General features: G+C 37.3%; 1 protein-coding gene and 1 long non-coding RNA gene across 3 annotated transcripts in view; both read right to left on the reverse strand.

Moving 5' to 3' along the window:
• LOC104435034 (flap endonuclease 1) overlaps positions 1–22,349 on the reverse strand; it is a 101,599-nt gene that overhangs the window by 78,084 nt on the left and 1,166 nt on the right. The gene's annotated exons all lie outside the window — the stretch shown is intronic.
• On the reverse strand, positions 2,745–4,981 carry LOC120290844. The gene is made up of 2 exons (XR_005548507.1): positions 4,505–4,981; positions 2,745–3,732 (listed from the first exon to the last, which is right to left on the reverse strand). It is a non-coding gene; the product is annotated as an uncharacterized LOC120290844 (long non-coding RNA).

The raw sequence follows: 22,349 nt of genomic DNA on the forward strand, positions 1-22,349 counted from the left end.
CACAGCCCCGCGGCCACCGCACCAGCCCCAAGCCGAAGCCCCCTCTCTCTTGGCCGAAGGCTTGTAGGCCAGCCACCGCCACCAATTGAGCCTCGTCCGAGCCACGGTTGCTACGCCCTCGCTGTCGTCGCGTTGCCATCGCCGTGAGCTTGCTGCCGTCATAATCCTGTGAGTTAACTCCCTAATCTTTGATTAGACCGTTAATTGTGTTTAGAGGGTGTTTAGTTTAATGTTAATCATGGTTAGATTAGTGCTAAGATCTATTGGTGTTAATCAACCTTGGTTAGGCTAGTTAACCATGGTTAGGTTAGTTAACCATGGTTAGGTTAGTTAACCATGGTTAGGTTAGTTAACCATGATTATGTTAATAAATCATGGTTAGGTTAATTAAGTTGGATTAGCTTAATTAATCACAGTTTACTGGACACTCGCTGTTTGCTATTTTAGTGGGTTAAAATGTGCTACGATTTTGGAGTTGCTTCCTTATTGAAAAATGTTTTAAACATCTTCATTTATGACATATATTTTACTCAAGATTTTCTGAATTTAAAAGAATAAGATTTCGGTTTTGTTGCATGCAAGGCAGAATCTCGTTTTGTGCTAAAACTAGTGACCTTTTAGTGTTTAAAGGATTTTTATTAACTCTTTGGGTTTGATTTTTGAAAGATTTTCTTCACAAAAGTTTTTCATCACATCTTGAAGTTTAACATAGTGAAATTTCAGAATAAACAGGAAGTTTTGGAACTCAAAGCAAGCTGATTTTGAAAAACATAATTTCTGGACACGGACACAATTTTGGTAACGGTTTGAGCGATTTACTGCTCTTATTCTAGGAAGATATAGGTCAATTTACCCGGTGTTAGATATCACATTGTTCGAGGAACCCTAGATGCTGTCGGAGTAAAGGATCGTCAACAAGGGCGTTCTAGTGCGTTGTAGATTCTTATCCAAGGTATACGTATACTTTGGCTCGAATGAACGTTCTGAAAAAAATTTATTAAGCTATGCTATGCTGAAGAAATATCTTTCATACGAAATCGTAGAAAGATGCGACGATTTTTTCCAGGAAATCCCCAACGAAAAATACACACTATTCCGTGTCCTCATTAAAAGTGTTCATTTAAGTGTCCTTTATAACATATTTAAATTTGAGAAATTTCTAAACTCGTTTGTTTATAATTCTGGAATTAATCTTGGGGACATGCGTGTGTACTCAATTTCTGTCGGTGAGGGCCGGTTGTGGTTTTGTGGTTGTTCTTGGTGTCTTGCTTGCTGGAAAATATATATTTTGTAATGTGGTTGATGTTTGGCATGCTGAGAACTTATGTGTGAATTTGGTGACTCATATATATGCTATGATGTGCCATTGATTGCATGATGGTAGTTAGTGATTTTTAGTGTAAAACTCAGTTTTATGGGTTTTGAAATGGAAAAGTGCCATGTGTTGGTTTTTGGATGCCAATTTTTATGTACTATATAAAATCGTGGAGTTTCAAAATAGGAGCGTACCAAGTTTTACAGTTCCCTTTTGAATACATGACCACGCACGATTATTTTACCGGGATTTGTAATAAGAAGAAAAATTGGCCAAGTTCATTATTTGAAAGCAAGGTATTTGAACGCAAAGCATGGTGTTCTTGGCCAACTATGTGCTTGTATCCCGTCCTGATGCGTTTACGCGGGACAATGCTCATTTGTGGAATGCCGTCTAGGCGAAGGATGCTAGACGTTGCCATTTGCGGATAGATTTCGGAATGAAGCTCCTTTGTGAAATGCCATCTAGGCAGAGGATGTTAGACGTTTGCCATGCCTGATGGGATAGGACGATGCCCGATTATGCCGGATGACCGCCAACTATTGAGTTGGCCGTGGCCGATGGGTCATAATAACCGAACACGCTTGAATGGTTGTGTTATTATGCTTGATTATGGGGCAAAATGGTGTGGCATGTTATGGGACATGTCATAACGATTTTACCTTATAATCGAGACCCATTTAAATGTTTGGAGGATGAGAATCCTGTGTTCTGGTTAATAAATTATGCTTGTTGTATTTATAATGGCATATGTGATGTCGCTAATCTGCAAAGATGTGCCGAGGCGAGATGAGTTTTGTATGATGCGTGTTTAGGAACGCTTTCGAGGCAAATTTGAGTCATAATCGAGGTTTAGGGTTTTGACTCGCTGAGATCTTATCTCAATCCGTCATGGTTAATCTTTTTCAAGGCCGTAGCGTGGAGATCTATTGAGTGCGGATTTGGTGGGCACAAGATGTGACATATTTTTGGATGGCCTTGCCATTAGTTAAGTAGGTTGACCCAAATCCCTAAGGATTTTGAGAGGGTCAATAGAAAGTGACCGTAAGAAGGCTTGTACTATTAAACTTCCTAGGGGTGATAGTGAATAAATGAATATGTGGTTTTCGGCAACGTTTGTTGCGTTTTTACTATCCATATTGTTTGTTTGCTGACTGGGGGTTTATTTAATTCGCTTACGTATATGCTTAATCGAAAGATAAAAAGGATGGGTCGGTAACGCGTCCTAAGACGTCACATTTTAATCGACCACCGAGGGATATGCGCATACCCGGGGTTCGGAGTGTGACATCCTTGCCCGAAGTGGTATCAAAGCCTAGTCAAGGTCTGAAGTAATAAGGTGTGATGGGTCATGGGATAGTTAGCTAGGAAAGACATTTTCCTTACGCTTATGCTTGTGATGGATTGACTGTTTTGTGCAAGTCACTCAAATTTCTAATTCCATGTTAAAATTGGAAAGCAGGTTTTTGTAAAGATTCTGTAAGATGAGTGATCCTGATCAGAGGACTCCTCGAAAGAGGGCAATTTCAACTGGTACTTGGGGAAGAACGCCGACTAAGATCGATGCCCAAGATAGAGCGCCAACTTAGGCTAGCGCGAGGGAAAGAGTACTGCCACAGGCTGGTACTGGGGGATGAGCACCAGGCGATCCTAGGATAGATGGGATCATTCAGGTGCTAAAGACTCTGGGGAATATGATTAATCAACAAGCTCATAACCAAGCTACTACTACCGCCGCCGCCGCTACTGCCACCAATGCCGTTGCCGTTGTTGCCGCCGCACTTGCTGAAGTCCCACCAGGAAATGGAAATGGTGAGCAGCTAATGCACAAATTGGTGAAGCAATTCCCAAAGCTAAAACCGTCGAGGTTCTTGCGTGTAAGCGATCCTGAGACTGCAACCCTTTGGATCCGAGAGCTAGAGAAGGTTTTCACGCTACTTAGGTGCTCTGCAAAGGACAAGGTAGTCCTGGCGGTCTACCAGCTGCAAGGTAACACGAGCACTTGGTGGGAAACCACCAGGGGGAGAGTGTTTCCCGAATGTACAATTCCAGAGTGGAATGCCTTCGTGAAGGTCTTTTACGGAAAGTACTTTTTGAATTGTGCCAGAGAGCAGAAGATGACCGAGTTCCAGCGCCTTCGTCAGAGTCAGATGTGGACGCAAAGGACAAGCCAAAGTGGGAGAAGGGTATGTTGGCGGAGGATTGGCTATTGGAGGATGGGGAAAATGTGGTGGAGGTGGGTACGTCACTTGATATGGTGGATATGATGGGTATGCAGGAGCTGTCGCAAGGTATGTTGTGGCGAGTGCACCGTAAAGAGGAGCTGATGCGGGAGGAGGTGCAGAGTACGAAAGCAGCTAAGGAGCCAAAGAAGCCACATATCGCGGTGCAGATGGTGCACAGCTTGCTCCTGGTTTCTACAACAGCACAAACACAATATTGTTCAGAATCCACTACAAAATTATCATGGTAAATGGTGATAATTATATTCAATACCAAATGAAATTGGCACCTACCGTTGCATTTGCATAATGTAATACCAAGCGTGCTTCTCTCACATATTTGGAATCAGAGAAAAAATAGGCACTTTGATTTAGACAATCAAAACCTTTCTTTCTAGAGGATAGCAATACGTGTGATAAGTGACAGTTGTCCTACTTCACAATTTGATGCCGCAGAGGTAGACTGGGGGTATCTGCTGGGTCGATATGCTATACACGTATAAAGACATAGCGGAGGAGAGGAGAATTTGCTAGAAAACCCATCATATGCAGCACAACTCATACGGAAGAAAGACTGAGATAGAAGAACCCGGTAAGCTGTCATCGGACTATCTTCATCTTTTACCTAAGATGTCTTACGTTTATCGAGGGGAGGATGTTACTCAGATCAGCATTTTTTTTCATTTATGTACCAAGTCATACCATACTGCACATCTTCTGCCTAAGGGGGAGGCTACGTAATTGGTTGCCTATATAGTTCTATGAAACAAAACGAGTGAACAGTACTACCAAGCACTCACATTATATTGCTAGGAAACAAGTGAATTTGAGAAATTACACCACTAGTCTTACACAAAGGTCATATGATGTACTCCATCTTCTAACATTTTTTTCTTGTATGTTGCTTCTGAATCTGATACATAATTCTCACGCATAAGAAAGGAGGAATAGATTTTACGGATCGTACCTGCCCGTTTTTTAGTCTGAAGAGTCCAGGCCGTATTATTGAAGCTCTGAGAAAGAACCTTATGGAGCCAAACCCTTGAGACCACGGAAAACACAGCTAAGACAAGAACTATAGCTACTCAACAACCAAAATCCAAAACAAGTCAAAAACAGTTTTGTTAGCAAAACGGAGTCCTATAAGGAGGAGCTGATGCGGGAGGAGATGCAAAGTACGAAGGCACCTGAGGAGCCGAAGAAGCTACGTATGGCGGTGCAAACAGTGCACAGTTTGCTCCCAGTTTCTACAACAGAACAAGCACAACATTGTTCAGAATCCACTATAGATTGATCATGGTAAACGGTCATGATAATATTCTATATGGAGGCAGTGGCAACGTGCCAAAGAATGCAACGGATCTGAGCTTGCCGGACACAAACGACAAATTAGAGTCGCCGACAGGAACTCCTGGAGGGGAGAGAGAGAGAGAGCATCTTCTTCGCTCCTTACGAGAGGGAGACCCGACAATTCGAAGTATTAGAGAGGATTTTTAGATCTTTCCCAGTGGGACCAACCATTGATGTGGCTCCGCATGTCACTCAAGGACGTGGAGAGGGACGATGCTCACGTGGTGAAGCAGGACCGCCTAGTAACTTCTCTATGAAGATAAGGTATACAGAGAGTAGTACACTGCAAAGTTCGGCGTATGACCTTAACCAAGAATGACTTCGTCCTGGAGAATATGTAGCGAGTAGTACGTAGCTCGGCATATGACCTCAACCAAGAATGACTTCGTCCTGGAGACTTAATTGACCATGGGACTGAAGCTCAGAAACGGTTGCAGAGCGGTGGGAGTTTCTAGGAGACGTGAGCAATGGAGAAGGGAGTTGATTAAGCACCATCTTAGAAATGTTGAAGGACGGAAGAGAGGCTGTGAGAAGCACTGCAAGGACGTGAAGGCGGAGCCGAATTATTTGTCTTCTGGTGCGGATCAGCCTTCCAAAGACCAGAAAAAAATGAAGCTGAAGGCACGCCCAAATAATGCCAAAACCCCAACTTAGGCTCTCACGAGGAGTAAGAGATCTCTAGACTTAGGCTACAAACACTGATACAGTATCCACAAATAAGAAAAAATTAAAAAGGGCAACTAGACAATCACATCAATAAAGAAGGAATCAGGTATCGAAGCTTGCAATGTCAGTTTCACACAGACATAACTTGTATTAATTCCTTCCTTGCATGAACTGTCCGCATGCATGAAAACATGGCAAGAAACCGATGACAAATATCTTATAAGGTCGTCGTGAAATGCGATTATTATCTTGTGTTACTATTCCGTGACAAGACAATAAAAAATCTGCACAGCATCAGGCAGACAACTTAGCAGTGCCAAAATCACCTTGGCGTCATTCAAACAATTCAACTTCTCAAACACCAACTCAGCAATATCAAAGTAAACTGCATAAACTGATGCAGTTTACTTTGATGTTGCTGAGTTGGTGTTTGAGGAGTTGATGTTTGATGTCACTGCCTTTGCTATGGTTTCTGATGTTGCTCGGTTGGTGTTTGATGGGTTGAATTGTTCAAATGACGCTGAGGTGGTCTTGGCACAGCTGAGTCGCTTGTATAATGCTATGCAGGTTGTTGATTGCATTCTCCGAAGAAACTCTTCATGGGATTACAATATGAGAAAATTCAGGTTTCGCAACAACATTAGAAGCTCTTCTCTGCAGCTTTCTTGTCGACCCAGCCGATGCAGAGCTCATCGACTTCTATCTCAAGAGGAAGGCGATGGGAAGAGCACACAAACCTGAAGTCATACCGTAATAACATATGGAACCACCATTAGGAGAGAGAGAATGGCAAAATTGGGATGTGAAAATTAGAGGTTGGAAAGATGAAACAAGCTTAAAATGGATATGCATATGGAGGAATTTAGGAGTTTATGGGGTTCGAAAGAATGATAGGCGAACCCTGCATACCAACTCATTCGTATAGGTTCATATATGCTATTAACTTGTAATGTATATAAGTAAAGTGCAATCCTATCATTAATTAGGTCATTTGTTTTATTAGTATGTGTAATGTATAGAAGAAAATCAAATCCTATCATTTATTGGTTATGTTATATTATTTGTTTGCATGGTATATGTAAGTAAACTAGAATCCTATCATTAGTTAGGGATTTATTTTGTTTATATTTGTATGATGTATACAGGTAAATTGAAATCATATCAGTGGCAAGGTTTCACATTGCCAGTTGACCTAACAAAAATCCTTGAAAATTTCCTTTCCTGTCAAGGTGAAACCTACACGGGTCCATCATCTATTATATTTATTATTTTTACTATTATAAATTTAAAATAAAGAAAAAATAAAGAGAATATATCTTGAGATACATTTGTAAATAACATTGCTTATCCATTTATATATTCTTTACATACAAGTACAATGAATGATCTAATTATATTTTGCTACTAAGAGATAGTATTCAGGTTTAGTTATATCAAACTAGCACATAAATATGTCCAAATTAACTCTAAAAGTCCAACTTTTAGGTTATATGGATATCTGATTTAAAATGTCTCAGAAATTTAAAACAATAAAATATCTTCAAACAAACAAATTTCTTCTATTGATTCATACAAAGGAATCGAAAGGTGGATTTTGTAGAGCATATATACCTTGCTAGTTAGAATAATAGAAATGGAAAAATTAGTAAATAAAAAAACTAAAATATTCACAAAGATACACATGACAAAATTATTTCAAATAAATTTGAAGTGCATAAGTAGGAAAAGAGATAGATTTGAAAAGTATGTCCGTTACATCCCCATTGTGTTTTAGAAGTCAATGGTTTGCTGTTCCATGATCCATTACGTGCTGACTAAACTATTTTTCTTCTTACCACCACCAGCCCTGGAGTCAATATTCTTAGGGGTGTCCTGGTGCACAGATGACAATAATTTACAATTTGTATAAGTGATATATACGTATCACAAAATGTACGATCCAAGGAAGAAATGGAATCCTTAGGATAGCAGATACACACTGTAAAAGGAACACTAATATGCACTCTGCCCGAAAAGAAGTATCCCTCTCGATCTAGCATGGAGGGCAAACTTCATCCTTCCAATTAAAATCTATACAACTCTCCCAAAATTACAGTACCATAAGACATGACCCATTTTTAAGGAAAGGAAAGCATCAGCTTGCTTCCAACTACAGGCAAAAACAGCATCTACAGGTCAGGACTTGCTCAATGAATAGGGTTCTTACATTCACCATCATTTAGATCCATGTCGAGAGGCAGACAACTCTCAATGGTTGTTTGAAGTTCCTCAAACACAGGACCATGGTTGGTATTTTAAAGCTGTCATGGAACCTGGGCTGGGGATTTATAGACTCGTGTAGAGAATCTCTTAGGCTTGAATACCAGATTGGGGGATTGAAGTGTGCACCTGCTTCCTTGTCATCCAGTGCAATTACAGTAGTTAATCAGGCCAAAACTCTTAACAGATCCATATAAGCACGATGGTGCTTTTGTTTATCTAATTGACTTCATGAATAGGGTGACGCAACACCATTAGCACATCAGTAAAGTTATATTAGAGTAATCGGGCATAAGCAACAGGGGTATGTCAACATACTACCTTTGACTTACAACACTATCACCAAAAGTTTAAAAATGATCACAAACATCTGAAAATTTGTGCACTGTTGGGGCAATCAATGTCTTACGAAGTGAGTTAAAGAGATTACTATTCATCCATCATAAGAAGCGGCTGAAGACATCTCTTGGCTAGAGCAATGTGTGATATTACACCTTCGCATACATTAAAAGAAGGAAAATTCCAGGTGCTTGGTCCTCAAAGATATCAAGATGACATACCTTCCTCTTCGGAGGTACAGACAATTCTTAGCTGGCTTAAAGAAGTCACTTTCAGTTGTTCAAGCTTTAGTCACTGACCTTGTGATGACTCATCCTTAGCTGCCTTAACCTTCTCTATCGCATGATACACATGGTAAAACAACATTGAAAACACGCATGTTCTCTCCTTCAGAGGAAAAGAAGGAAATTCCTCCAGTAGGCAACTGACCAACACATTACTGAAGAAAAAAGCCATACCTTCGTCACTCTGTCAATGTTGAACCCATTCTCATTCACAAGAAAGGAAATTAAGCCCTTGAAAGGAAAATAACAATCAGTTAGGAAATGAGTCAAAAATTCAAAAAGTGAAATGTTGCAAGTAAATCCCAACATGAAAATGGCCCACCTCCTCATTTGCAGCAGTCCATTTTATCTCAGGTTGTTCTTCCGTAGAAGCTACTGATTCCTTGAAAAGCAGTCGAGCTTCACTATAGGGCCAATTATCTGGTATCTCATACGTATTCAAAATTCAAGCAAATGTTTCCTTAAGAAGGATAGCCGAACTGAATAAAGACTTCCAAGTAATGCAAAGAACCTCTGGGTCTCAAGGATAGAGAAATGATATGATTTTGTTCAAGTGAGATCAAGCAACAGACAAAGCAGACATCAGAGTAGATAAAAGTATCATAGTAAATCAACACACAAAGTAGCATGGTCGATGCTCTAATTGCCAGCCCAAATCTATTGGTGGCAAATGATCTTTCAGTTTCAAATTGTTGACCAAATATTTCCACGCCAGCTGAGTTTGAAAGATAATTCTTTTAAGTCAAGGAATTCAGCAGCCAAGACTATTACAGTGAGAAAGTTTGCTGCCTAATTTTGCTGACAAGTCAGGGGACAAGATAACAAGATAAGAGCATAAGAAGCACCTCTGCCTTTTTATGTTCTCTACTATGTTTTCTATGGAACCGTGTCGATGGATAACCTTAAGAGCAGTCAGCCCTCCAATAACTGATAAATTCATTCCAAAATAAAGCCACTGAAATGATCAAGCTAAAAAAAACGAGAGGGAAAAATGATATGCGATAGCATAAAACAGTTAACAGAGCACTGCAACAATATCACATCTACCTCAAATGCTTTCACAATAATCACATCCAGAGAGAATGCACAGGTCAATGAATTGATCCATATCCAAATTCATCTCCTCCAAGATCTAAAAGTCAGGAAAGTGAGAAAAAATTTAAGCAATCACAATGAATAAACTTTTCTAATTACCTTGGAAATTTCAAATTCCATGACTGGAACTTTTCTTGAGCTGGGATCCATTAAATGGCGAAGAAATTTAGGAGCTCCAAAAGTAAGGGAATCCATGTCTTCAGAAGCAATCGCATAAACCTGGAAAACAAATATTACAGCTAAAGCACCATTTATGGTAGATGAATTCTGGTTGGCACACAACAATTAAGCAATGATAGGAATTCAAAATCAGTGAAAATTCCTTGGACAAAGGGCTTAGTAAAGAACATACCAAATGTACATGGAGAAGAAGACATTAGACAAGTGAACAAGCGTATGTGTGAGTGAAAAGGGAAATTAAATCACGTTCACATAGTGTTAAACGATTGGTTATCATGGGAAAACAATGAATAATTCTAAATCAGAAGACAATCAAATGGGAAGATACTTGCCTTTCCAGCTTTGCAACGTGCAGCACATTGTGCCTCTGCTTCTGAAGTAGCCTAAAGTACAAAAACTGAAATTGGTATCTGAACTTTTTTGTTAGAAATAAAAGAACAAACTTTTCAGACAGAATAGCAACCTCAACTACTGGGACACCAATAAGCCTTAATAGTCTTTTGCACTCTTCATTGTGCTGTTGCGTCACCTGCAAGAGTATCAAAGCCATGTACCACTAGTGCACACACATCCAATTAGCTATGTAGATAGGTTTTTTCTGGAAAACAGAGACAAAATCAAACTTCACATCAAATAAGACAAAAATATTGCACCATAAGGAAACCTAAACGAGACCAACCTTCACAGTTCTTTTACTGAATTTCTCTGTCTTCCTTGTTTTGAGACTGCAGACACAATGAATACAGAGCTCACTGAGCATTTTTGTACTCTGTGTTTCTGGGTGCTTAGGTGCGAGAGAGAGAGAGAGAGAGAGGGGGGAGAGAGAGAGAGAGAGAGATATGCATATACCACAATGGCTACTGCCAACTCCTCAGAGGCATCTGCCCTCTTCAAAAAACTGCTCAGAGACTCATGTAAGGCAACTAAACATATTCATAGATAATTCCAAAAAATAGAAAAGAAAAGGCTACATAATAATAAAGTACCGTTTTGCCAGCTCTTGCTTCTTCAAATCAGGAGGTGGACCATCAAATACGTAGCTATCATAACAACAGCAAAACATAATTCAGAGAAGCACGAGCTTCATTCTTCTAGCATTCTATCCCAATGAAAACACACGAGGTCAAGAAAAAAAAGTTTACACTGGCTTTATGCCCGCCTCCAACAACCTAATCGTCTGGTAAAACATGCCTTGCAGATGACTACAAGGAAAACAAATCGAAAGGCAGCTCAAAGTCAATCTCATATACATAAAACCGAGTCCAAGAGACAACATCTGAAGCATCAAAACAGAAGGCTAGTCAACAATTCAGCCATAAACTACACGAAACTCGAGCAAAGTGGATTTTATTTCCATGGAGTATTACAATGCCAGCGTACCTGGTGACTTCACCAGCCTCGTTGGTGAGCATCTGAGTCCCCTTCCTCCCAACCACAACCTAATCCCCAATCAAAAGAACCAAAAGCCCCCAACACTCAAAATCCAAATCCCCACCGACAAACCGAAACGCGCAATCACAGGCATCGATCCATAAAAAGCAACAACGAGGAGCTGACAGATGCTCATGCTGGCATCGACGGCGATCCTCCGGCCGAAGTAGCTCTCCAGCTTCTGCTCCTTCATCGCCTTCGGGGCATCGTCCGCCAGCAGCTTCGTCAGTCCCTATCGAAATCGGTGGACGGAGGTCCAACTGAAACTACCTTGATGCCCGTATCGAAGAGAGAGAGAGAGAGAGAATTGTTGCAGTGGAAATTGAGGGATGAAATGGAAGGTGCTTGGGATGAATTGAATTCCAGGGTTTCGATCTCTTCCGCTTCCCGCCTAATTTGGGAGACCATCGCGTTTGGGGGGGTGGAGCGTGGGAGTCACGCGCAGGTGTCGCGACTGGTTTTTTTCAAGTATTAGTTATAAGCTCTCGGCCCATTTGAATTAGCAACTGTTATGATATGTACGTATCGGGAGTTTTACTCGTGTGATATGCACATCCGTACTCCTATGATTTCTTGAGATTTCCAGAATATCGAAATTAAATCTGCAAATTGATACTAATAACTTCTCGTTTCTAGTGATTGGGGTGGATGGAAATGTTGAATGCACATAGAGATTGAAATCGATCAATTGAACAATATGAATTGGAGTATTTGAAAGGCCTTTTATCTACTTTATTAATTTAGCCGATGTATTATTCTACCTGTATGTCTATAGGCAAGAGAAAATTGACTACTATAGTTTCTTTATGTTTTAGATAGAGATATACGAATGGTCGATCCATGTCGAATTCGAGACATTTGATTAGAATAATCAATCTTGTATTCTCAATGACCAAAATGACGGAGGTGGCAACGAATTCATTGGTTTCGCATCCCTTTTTTAGATGAACCATCAAGGGAAATCTAATGAATTATTAAGCGAGGACAATAGGTTATCTCATGAAAGATATGTGCCATCACTCAGCATGAACTCTTTTAAGCTCATACCAATAGCAACTTTTGGAGTTTTATTTAAATGATTTCATATGCAAATTAATTCATTTAAGAGCGCTGCTAATCTATTATGAGTTGATAAAAAAACTCAAGTAAAATATGGTTTTGCATGGCAAATTATAGTCCTTTTCAAATGAATGAATTTGGTGGTGAGAATTGACTTTTTCACAATGAACTTCAAGGTTAACTATTTAATTTGCTTTTGAAATTCACAAATGAAAGAAAAGAGTGAGAAGTGGCTTTTCAATATTGACTAAATATTTAAAATTAATGCAAAAAGATTAATTTTTAGTACCTAACAGCGCCAACTAACTTAATCGAACTAAAAAAAGAATTCACTTTTTACTTTTTACTATTCATCATCTGATCATTTTAGTAAATATAGAGTCAAGCAAGTACAAGGAAATTTACTTTTTACATTATATATGAAAACAAGTTAAGTTGCTGTCAAGATTTATCTATTAATGAAACGGCTTTTCCTTAACTTTTGTGTAAATATGTCCATTTTATACCTAATCAAGCAATTGATTCAATTAAATCCCTAAAGTTGTCTAACGTATGTCATGATTCCTTATCATTTAATTGATTGTGTTCCTATACTATTTTGAAATGTTCAATATAATCTCCATTGTAGTTATTACATGGATGGAATCCGTGTAATGTCACTTTCTTGTCTTTTGCTCATTAAGAACAATCGGCTGTTCTTTACTTTCTCCAGGCTTATGCTAACTAATCTTGATATGATTCGTGTCACCTAAATTTTCATTTGAAGACTTCTCAATCATTGAACAAGAAAACTAGGCTAGAATTCGATAGAGTTTGATCCTAAACGAAAACATCGATCTTGCCTAGTCTTAGATTTGCACCTGTGGCTATATTACTTCACATTTAGATATTAGAGACATTTAAATTTTGGGCACAGGACATTTGCATTGAGCAAAGCATGGATCCGGCTATTATGCGTTTCCTTGGGATTGGCTTCATAGATGGCCCAAAATGCGAAATGAGTCTTGAACTCACTTGAGGCTCCCAAACCGAGCCTGCTCAAGCCCGGCCCTAAGCTAATCAAACTCGGCCTTGTGGAGGGAGAGGAAACGCGGCCATTCAAGAACAATAAGGGAAATTGCAATCGATCAACACCCATTTTAGAAGCCAATTGCAGTCTGAACACACAAGATGGAAGGTCCTGCTCAGCTGTACCTCGAAATTGGAAGAAAGGGCAAAGGAGAATTAAAGAAGGAAAGGAACGTGCAGTTTCATCTTGACTAAGGGAACGACCTCGGCATTCGGGGACCGGAATTTACGGCCAAAATAAAACAACAAAATCTGGACATAAAGAAGCAGAGGATTCTCAGTCACGTGGCGTGGCGATTTTTCAGCATATAATCATTACAAAGAGAGCTCGAAAAAGAAAAGATGAAAGTTTTTTTCCCGCCAAGAAAGACGAGTACAGAGAGTTATGGTCGGCAAGAAGACTAAAAGGAAAAAAAAAAAACAGAGAAGTGGCGGACGAAAGAAAAGAAAGGAAGAGAAGAACAGATGGGGCAGATTATCGTGGAGAAGGTGAAAAGAAAAATGGAAAGAGAAAGCTGGCAGGGCACCATGCATATGGAAAAAGCCAAAAACAAAATCAAGTTCAAGGAGGTTTCTATCTTTCTTTCAGTAGGTTTTGTAGGCTTCTTATCCCCTTATTTGGCCGGAGGAAAAGCATGGGAAAATGCAACGAAGCAAGTTAAGATAGTAGAAGACTTTGACCTGGGACTTATGTGCTTTCCAGATGATTAACCGTCGGCTTAATTTAAATTTGATAATTCAGTGCCTACTCTCATTGCCTTCTTTTAAAATTTTAATTTTAAAATTTAAGATAAATGCGTTGTCATTTTAAAACTCGAAATAAAATATATCTAGCATCCTTTTCTTTATTTTTGGTCAGTAGCATCCTTTTCATACTATATGCCAAGGTGCTCTTTTAGTGTACCCCTCCTTTTGTTTGGTTTCTTCTTTTACTTATCATGTGGTCAACACTATGTTTTGACCATATAATAAATATGTATTATAAGTGCAATTGTTTTGCGTTTGTGTAAATCATCAACTTGATCATGTCGTCTGCCTGAGCACGAGGGAGGGGAGGGACTAATAGAAAGCATAGGAACATGTCTATCCCAACATTTTTCTCCCAAGAAATCATTTGACTACATATTTTCAAGAATTTGTTGATAAAGAAGACAAACCAATGGCTAGCTGTCTTGATTGAATCATGGATCTCAACCTTAACACAAAATAATCTCATAAACAACAATAGGGCAATCGATTTAACATAATTAAAAGTTACTTGACTAATTGACTCAAATTGCTTAATCGAAACCCGTGATGCCCCATTATCTTCCCTTTTTTTTTTTTTTTTTTACTTTTCATATCGTGGCTAGTGACACTGGGCAAGGCCCTTGCCCATATCACAGCTGTGGGCAAGAGCCTCACCCTCGCTTGCGACTAGCAAGGGCCTAGGCAAGGGTTGCGATCATGCCAACTGCCAGCAAGAATTAAAAGCCAAAAAAGATGCAGGCAAGCATTACTGCACCTTTGAGCAAGACACCTGGAATTTCAAGTTAGGCCACGGCAAAGAAGAGAGATAAAGAGAGGGAGAGTGAGATGCGGACAAAGGTGGGGCTAAGTCGTGTAGTGTCGGTCAAGGACAAGGATGGTAACATTGATTGGCAAAATGGTGGGGGGAAGAGAGAAATGGTGCAGTAGAACAAAAGACATTTTGTGTGACAATCAAATCACATGGTGTGATAGATCAATTCAAAATGAGTATGTCTAACATTTTAGAAAATTAGAATGATTTGCACGTTGCATGGGCAACATGAATTGACCGATTACATCACGTCAATCATGTGATCGGTGAATAATATAAATTTCCTTAGTGGAGGGATAGTTTAATATTCTAATTAAGGATATTCGTTTAAAGATGAACATTATCGCAATTGTCAATAACTGAAAATCGCATATAATATAAGTACAAATTTTGATTGGATTTTTAAAATTTTCTCTAATGTGGTTAAAATAAATAAAAGTTCAAAAATCACCTTCACTTGTATCTTGATTTCACTTTATATTCTCTATTTTTTAAGCTATGAATCTTTGATTTAAAATTTGTTATTAAATGAATGGGACATGGAGACTCCTGGTACGATAACCCATTGATTGATCAATGAAACTTTTGGGAAATTTCCGGGATAACATGTAAACCGCGTTCTACTTTCTAGCATGTCCTTTATATGTGAGTAATGACAAGAATTTATTGAACAATTTCGTAAACCATATCTGAGGAAGACTCTTCAATAAGGGTCCCTCATCTGGCAATTGCAGATGGAGGAAGACTTTGACTTGCTTCCCCTCGCTAATCTTTTCTTTTGAGTAGATTTTGTCGGCTTTTGTATTTATCACTTTCTCTGCAGCTATGGAAGTGAGATGGTGGAAGAACTTTGACTTACTTTTGTCAGAAGAAAAGAAGATGAAAATGCAATAAAGCGAGCAAAGATATGGGAAGATTTTGGCGTGCTTTTTGGCACGTCCTTTATATGTGAGTAATGGACAAGAATTTATTGAACAATTCCGTAAACCCATCTGAGGAAGACTCTTCAATAAGGGTCCCTCATCTGGCAGGAGGAAGACTTTGACTTGCTTCCCCTCGCTAGTCTTTTCTTTCGAGTAGGTTTGGTCCGCTTTTGTCTTAATCACTTTCTCTGCCGCTATGGAAGTAAGATGTTGGAAGACTTTGGACTTACTTTTGTTAGAAGAAAAGAAGACGAAAATGCAATAAAGCGAGCAAAGATATGGGAAGATTTTGGCATGCTTTCCCGTGTTGCACGTCGTAAAGTAGATTATCCAACAACGATGATTTGGGACTTGTGTGCTTTCCTAATAAATTAACCAATTAGGGTTAATTTAAATTTGATAGTTCATTGCCATCTCTTGTGCCTTCTTTTAAAGTTTAAATTTATAATTTTAGATAAGCAAATTGCAACATTAAAATTTCAAATAAAATATATCAAGTTGCTCATGATTAGATTATGATCTATTTAATAGCTCGTATTGAGATCTTTTGCAAGTCAATCCATTTTATAAATAAAAAACATGTACGTGGCACTCCACATTCATTCCATTGCTAAATCTAATTATCTAGGCTATTTCATAGCTTAATTTCTAAAAAATCAAACTGATTTCACTGCAACATCTTATTTTTAGTGGGATGCTATATATATTTGAGTTTAATTTTGTGTGATCTTCATTGATAAGATCCATGATTTATCAAATCTCAGAGATATTCGAAATATTGTCAAAGTCTTTTATGTAGGTATCTTTATGTTTAATATGTGGCATCGTATATATTTCCATATTGGTTTGGGATCTAAATCTATATGCTATAAATGATCATTTGAAAATGTAGGGCATAGTCAAGCATTCAAAATTTGTCATGTTATCTTGTAACTGAGTAATAATGTGAATTATGACAAAAAAAGAAGAAGTAATGGTGTGAATAACTCTTTTCAATCTCTTATATTATCATAATTGCTTTTATTGGTGATACCAGGCTACCAATCACGTAATACTTCATAAAAGGATGTTAAGATCATGATACATATATAATAACTTTAATTTAAGTAAATGAATTAATTCCAAGTAAGGTTAAGATTCCGACATAATAATCATGATTTAATAATTACATTAATTCCAATACAATTAAGCCTCTTCACTTAAAAGCTGTTTTCTTAATGGTAATGGTGTTTTCATGGAATTTGCATCTTAATATTTATTTTGGTAAATTCAGCGGCCAAACCAATGCAAAACAGACGAGATTTACATGAACATGAAACAAATTAATCAAAAGATGAAGAGTAAACCAAACCAATTTGATAATTTATCGCCTCCTCTCATCACCTTCTTCTTAAATTTTAATTTAAAATTTAAAATAAGCAAGTTGCAATTTTAAAATTTAGAATAAAATATATCAAGTTACTCACAGTTGGATCTTTATTAATAATATACTTCGGATAGAAAATTTTGCAAATCAATCCATTTTATAAACAAAAAATGTATTGGTGTTCATGGATCCTCCTTTTTTAGCATCCATTTTATATAAATAAAATATATCAAGCTACTCAGGAAAGTGTTCTTTCAGTGTGCCCCTCTTTTTGTTTGGTTTGTTCTTTTCCTTATTATATGGTCAACACTCTGTGTTGAGCATATAGTAGATCTTTATTATGAGTGCAATTGTTTTGCGTTTGCATAGCTCGTCAACCTGATCATGTTGTCTGCCTGAGAGCGAGGGAGGAGAGGGACTAATAAAAAGTGTAAAGAACATGTCTATCCCATTTTTTCTCACAATAAATCATTCGACGACATATTTTAAAGAATTTGTTAATAAAGAAGACAAATTGATGGCTTGCTGCCTCAATTGAATTATGGATCTCAACCTTAAGACTGGAAAATATCATATCACAATAAAAATAACAATAGGGTAATCAGTTTAATAGAATCTAGAATTGGAATTTGCTCAACAAATTGATTTGGTTTACTTAATTGAAAGCCTTGACGCCCCATTATCTTTTTATAAATAGGTAACATGTCACATCTCAAGAGGGTAAATGGAATTAATTTGTCTTTACTAAATATCTATTCAAATAATGTCTAGCGTGTTATATCCCAATAATGTAATGAGTTTTCTTATGCATGGTAATGTTTCAAAGAGAAAGGCTCGCTAGTGAAGTTTTTGATAAACAAGATGCATCATCAAGTCAATTTCAAAAGGAGTATCGATGTAATGTCACTAATTACTTTATTTAGAAATGTATTACCATATTGTCATGTGAAGTAATCTTAGGGTTGTTGTTTCGTCTTAACTTAATACTTAGTCACGGGGATAACTATACAAATGGTTTCTAAATGGAACTTTGGTCCAATGTGTAATGTCGTCCACAAACTTTTACTTGTTTAATATAGTCTCTAAAATTCTGGTAAACGTTCAATCTAACTTAAACTATATGAAAATATCTAATGTTATCTTTTCATTAATTCAAATTTGAGGATAACATTGAACAGTTTTATATAATTCATAGATTAAATTGAACTTGTACCAAAAGTTCATAAACCACACTAAGCAAATTAAAAGTTCAATGGCGATATTCCACATTGGACTAAAGTTAAAAAATAGTCAATCATGTAATCGATGCATAACATAAATTTCCTTAGTAGAGGGATAGTTTAACCTTCTAATGATTAGCATATTCTATCTTGGATCTTCTAAACGATACGTAGGGTGTGTTTGTTTCGGGATGACATTTTCGAGAAAACATTTTCTTTCATTTTCCAGGCATTTGGTTGCTCGGAAAATGAGTGATGAAACAGCGTTTTTAGTCAACAGAAATTTTTTTTCTAACGAAGCTTAAATTCTAGAAAATGATTTCCCCTCTAAAAGAACCGGTAAACGTTTTTCAAATCTACCAAAAACTAGAGTTGGCGCATGGTTTACAAACAATTATTCTTATATAAATATATATATTTTTAAATCAATTTTTTTTTTAAAATTTGACTTTTTTTTTTCTTCCTTTTTTTTTTTTTTTTTTTTTTGCTTCTTCTCCACCCATCATTGGCCACAGGGACAGTTGATGAGCTCTAGCCTCATTAGATCGAGTGAGCTCACCGCCTCTGACAGTGAGGCTCAAGCTTGCCAGAGGCCGGTGAGCCTCGAGTGAGCTCGTGGTCATCACGTGGCAAGGCTCGAGCTCGCACTAGTCCAGCGAGCTTGCGACCTCCGGCGATGGCTCAAGCTTGCCCTCGTAAGCCAAGCGAGAAAACCTTGATAAAAGTAATAAAAAAAATTCTAAGTTCTTTTAAATTAAAAAATTCGATTTTTTTTTGGCTGATAAAGTGTGAAATCATTTTCTAATGGGATTCAAACAGAAGAAAACATTTTCAATTATATATTACCAAATGAAAAAAAAAAACAAACCGTATTCTTAGAAAATACTTTCCCGAAAAGTATTTTCCTTTATTATTGAGTTTTTCGTGAAACAAACGCACTCATAATATTACTTATTAATCTTCTAGGATCGAGTGGTGAGTAGATCATGTGCTTTAGAACTAGAGCTTTTATATATTGAGGATAGATTGGTCAAGTTCAGAGTTTAAGGGCATTTCAATTTGCGCTTCCAAAGATCTCTTTTTAGGACTTGATTAGTGTACACAACAAGAGTAGGGGAATATATTTTGTCTTGAGAGTTTTGATTATGTATAGTTGTGTTTATCCCTTGAGATTAAATTATTTATTAATTTGAGGTTAAAGTTGTATGTGAAATGCAGATCGTGACACCAACTTTCAAGTTGCCTCTGTTACCTCTGAACACATTATCTTAACTTCACAAACAATGGAAAGTCGCTACATTTTAGGATATTTAAATTTTAGTTCATTTATCAATAAAAAAAAGCGTAAGGTATACAAATTAAAGATCTTTTACAGCAATATCTGCCATTCATTTGAAATTTGCATTTTCAAGAGAACAAAAAATATGTCAACATAGAAGAATATTAATTAAACAATAGCAACTTGATATTTGGTATTTCATCTTTTCTCCCACACTCGAGGCATGTACACAATTTTCTGTGGCCACTAGATTAGCCCATGAATTTAAGAGCAAAGTTGTCAATTATAGAAGGGAAGAACATGAATGACCGCTACAACTAGATGTCAATAGTTCTTAATTGAATGAACGGTAGTGTCACGGTCAGTAAGGATTAATCAAGTCTTTAAAGAGTCTTGGACATTTGGTTGATATTGAGAAAGTACAAAGTTTGATTGGATTTTTAAAATTCTCTAAAATAAAGAAAAAGCTTCAAAAACCACGTTAACTTTGTATCCTGATTTCACTTTATATTCTCTATATTTTTAGTTATGAATCTTTGATTTAAAATTACCACCGCCCGCAGTGGCGTAGCTGGTTTGGGCTTTCTCTCTCTCACGAATGAGAGGAGTTCAAATTTCAGAGGCATCGTTAGGGATTCTTACTTGTACTACTGTGGTGGTGAGTCCTACAGTTACTCCCTAGAATTTGTTCATCGGCTATCGTCTTACAAGATTTCCTAAATCACAAAAAAATAAAATAAAAAATCTTTGATTTAAAAATTTGTTATTAAATGAATAGGACATGGAGACTCCTAGTACGATAACCCATTGATCGATCAATGAAACTTTTGGGAAATTTCCGGGAAAACATGCAAACCGCGTTGTACTTTTTGGCATGTCCTCCATATGTGAGTAATGGAGAAGAATTTATTGAACAATTTCGTAAACCGCATCTGAGGAAGAGTCTTTAATAAGGGTCCCTCGTCTGGCAATGCCGGATGGAGGAAGACTTTTGACTTGCTTCCCCTCGCTAGTCTTTTTTGTCAGTAGGTTTCGTCAGCTTTTGTCTTATCACTTTTCTGCAGCTAAGGAATTGAGATGGTGGAAGGCTTTTTGACTTGCTTTTGTCAGAAGAAAAGAAGACGAAAATGCAACGAAGCGAGCAACGATATCGGAAGATTTTGGCTTGCTTTCCCGTGTTGCACGTCGTGAAGTAGATTATCCAACAACGATGATTTGGGACTTGTGTGCTTTCCTAATAAACTAACCAATTAGGGTTAATTTAAATTTCATAATTCATTGCCACCTCTCAGCGCCTTCTTTTAAAGTTTAAATTTAAAATTTAAGATAAGCAAATGGCAACATTAAAATTTCAAATAAAATATATCAAGTTGCTCATAATTGGATCATAATCTATTAAATAACTTGTATTGAGATCTTTTGCAAATCAATCAATTTATAAATAAAAAACATGTTCGTGGCACTCCACATAATTCCATTGCTAAATCTAATTATCTAGGCTATTTTTTTTTTGGTAAAGAATTATCTAGGCTATTTCATAACTTAATTTCCAAAATCAAACTAATTTCACTACAACATCTTATTTTTAGTGGGATGCTAGATATATTTGAGTTTATTCATTGATAAGATCCATGATTTATCAAATCTAAGATATATTCAAAATATTGTCAAAGTCTTTCCATATTGGTTTGGGATCTAGATCTGTACGCTATAAATGATCATTTGAAAAGGTAGGGCATAGTCAAGCATTCAAAATTTGTCATGTATTTTTGTAACTAAGTAATAATGTGAATTATGACAAAAAAAAGTAATAGTGTGAATAACTCTTTTCAATCTCTTATATTATCATAATTGTTTTTATTGGTGACACCAATCTTAATACTTCATAAAAAGGATGTTAAGATCACGATACATATATGATAACTTTAATTTAAGTAAATAAATTAATTCCAAAAGGTTAAGATTCCGACATAATAATCATGATTTAGTAATCACATTAATTCCAATCACAATTAAGTCTCTTCACATGCGCTGAAGTTGATGATTTTTGCAATTTTTCAGATTGCCCGGGCAAGGGCTAAGTGGACCTTGGCATGGGCTGAGGGCTGTGATCATCGCCAGCTGTCAAACAAGAGCTTGTCCGCAATCCTCTCAACCACAATAAAAAAGAAAATAAAAGTGAAAAAAAAGATACAGACAAGCATCATTACACCTTCGAGCAAGACGCCTCGAATTTCGAGTTAGGCCATGGCGAGAGAGAGAGAGAGAGAGAGAGAGAGAGAGAGATGTGCAGGCAAAGGTGGGGCTAAGTTGTGGAGGGCGTTGCTGGTTTTGATCGGGGAGTGGCGGTATCCGTAGGGGACAAGGATGGTGACATTGACTGGCGGTATGGTGAGGGGAGAGAGAGAGAGAGAAATGGTGTGGTAGAACAAAAAGTATTTCATATGGTGTAATAAACCAGTGCGAAGTGAGTATGTTTTAACATATCAGCACCCAATATAATGACTTGCCCATTGCATGAGTAACATGAATTGACAGATTACACTACGTCAATCATATGATCAGTGCATAATATAAATTTCCTTAGTAGATGGATAGTTTAATATTCTAATAAAGAATTTCTGTTTGAAGATGAACGTCGTTGCAAATGTCAATAACTCAGAGTCATATATGATATAGATACAAAGTTTGATTGGATGTTTTAAATTTTCTTTAATGTGGTTAAAATAAAG

This window comes from Eucalyptus grandis, chromosome 2 (genome assembly GCF_016545825.1).
Source record: "Eucalyptus grandis isolate ANBG69807.140 chromosome 2, ASM1654582v1, whole genome shotgun sequence".
In the NCBI taxonomy this organism is placed as follows: Eukaryota; Viridiplantae; Streptophyta; class Magnoliopsida; order Myrtales; family Myrtaceae; genus Eucalyptus; species Eucalyptus grandis.